The sequence below is a fragment of the Theropithecus gelada genome, chromosome 2 (assembly GCF_003255815.1).
Source record: "Theropithecus gelada isolate Dixy chromosome 2, Tgel_1.0, whole genome shotgun sequence".
Taxonomy (NCBI): Eukaryota; Metazoa; Chordata; class Mammalia; order Primates; family Cercopithecidae; genus Theropithecus; species Theropithecus gelada.
The window spans coordinates 48,337,525-48,339,300 of record NC_037669.1 but is presented as its reverse complement, the minus strand read 5'-3'; positions in this window follow the sequence as shown (position 1 = coordinate 48,339,300).

Here is a 1,776-nt window from a genome sequence, read left to right as displayed (position 1 = left end):
TTTTTTTTTTTTTTTTTTTTTTTTTTTGAGACAGAGTTTCGCTCTGTCACCCAGGCTGGAGTGCAGTGGCACAATCTCGGCTCACTACAACCTCTGCTTCCAGGGTTCAGGCGTTTCTCTTGCCTCAGCCTCCTGAGTAGCTGGGATTAGAGATGTACACCACTATGCCCAGCTAATTTTTTGTATTTTTAGTAGAGACTGGGTTTCACCATATTATTCAGGATGGTCTCGATCTCTTGACCTTGTGATCCACCTGCCTTAGCCTCCCAAGGTGCTGGGATTGCAGGCGTGAGCCACTGTACCTGGCCGAGTTTTGACTAATACAGATAATAACAGAAATTTGGAGTGTGAAGGAACTGTTCTGAACATTCTTCCATGTGCATTTGGTGGGCTCAGTGTTTTTGTTTCCTGTGATATCTGGTTAGTTCTATCTTTCCAAAATTAGAGAATAAGGAGGTTTCGCTAATCTGCTGATGTGCAGTGTGGTACTTCTCATGTTTACTTGACTATGTGGAAACACTTTTCTACAACTTTTTATTGAGACTTGCAACACCCCAGTCACTCTGGAAGTCATCAATGGGGAAGAAATGGATGGAGCCTCGGTGTTCTCCTTTCCCACAAAGAAAATCAGGTGCACATACAACCTATGAAGAGACATGGAGATAAGAAGGATTAATACTTGAAGAGTCAGTTATTTTGTAGAATTTTCTTCAATTTTGGTTTGTCTGATTTTATCTATTTTTTTTTTATTATTACTATTTTTTTGAGATGGAGTCTTGCTCTGTCACCCAGGCTAGAGTGCAGTGGCATGATCTTGGCTCACTGCAACCTTGCCACCACACCTGGCTAATTTTTTGTATTTTTAGTAGACATGGGGTTTCACCATGTTGGCCGGGCTGGTCTCGAACTCCTGACCTCAGGTGATCTGCCTGCCACAGCCTCCCAAAGTTTTGGGATTACAGGTGTGAGCCACTGCACCCGACCTCCTCCTCCTTCTTTTTTTTTTTGAGACAAAGTCTCACTTTGTCATCCAGGGTGGAGTGCAGTGTCATGATCACAGCTCACTGTAGCTACGACCTCCCAGGCCCAAGTGATCCTCCCACTTCAGCCTCTTGAGTAGCTGGGACTACAGGTGCATGCCACCACACTAGGCTAATTTAAAATATTTTTTGTAAAGATGGAATGTCGCTATGTTGTCTAGACTGGTCTCAAACTCCTGGGGTCAAGCAATCCTCTTGCCTCGGCCTTCCAAAGTGCTGTGGTTACAAGCATGAGCCACCATGCCCAGCCTTGTTGGTTTTGTTTTTTTGGTTTTTGAGACAGGGTCTTGCTCTGTCACCCAGGCTGGAGTGACATGAACATGGCTTACTGAAGCCAAGATCTGTTGCGCTCAAGTGATCCTCCTGCTTCAGCCTCTCAAGTAGCTGAGACTACAGGTGTTGGAGGCATGTGAACCACAACAACTCCATCCTGAATAGGAGCTGGGTAAAATGAGGCTGAAACCTATGAGCTGCATTCCCATACAGTTAAGGCATACTAAGTCACAGCATAAGATAGGAGGTTGGCACAAAATACTGGTCATAAAGACCTTGCTGATAAAACAGGTTGTAGTAAAGGAATTGGCCAAAACCCACCAAAACCAAAATGGCAATGAGTCCTCACTACTACACTCCCACCAGCGCTATGACAGTTTACAAATGCCATGACAACGTCATGAAGTTACGCTATATGGTCTAAAAAGGGGAAGCATGAGTAATCCACCCCTTGTTCAGCATA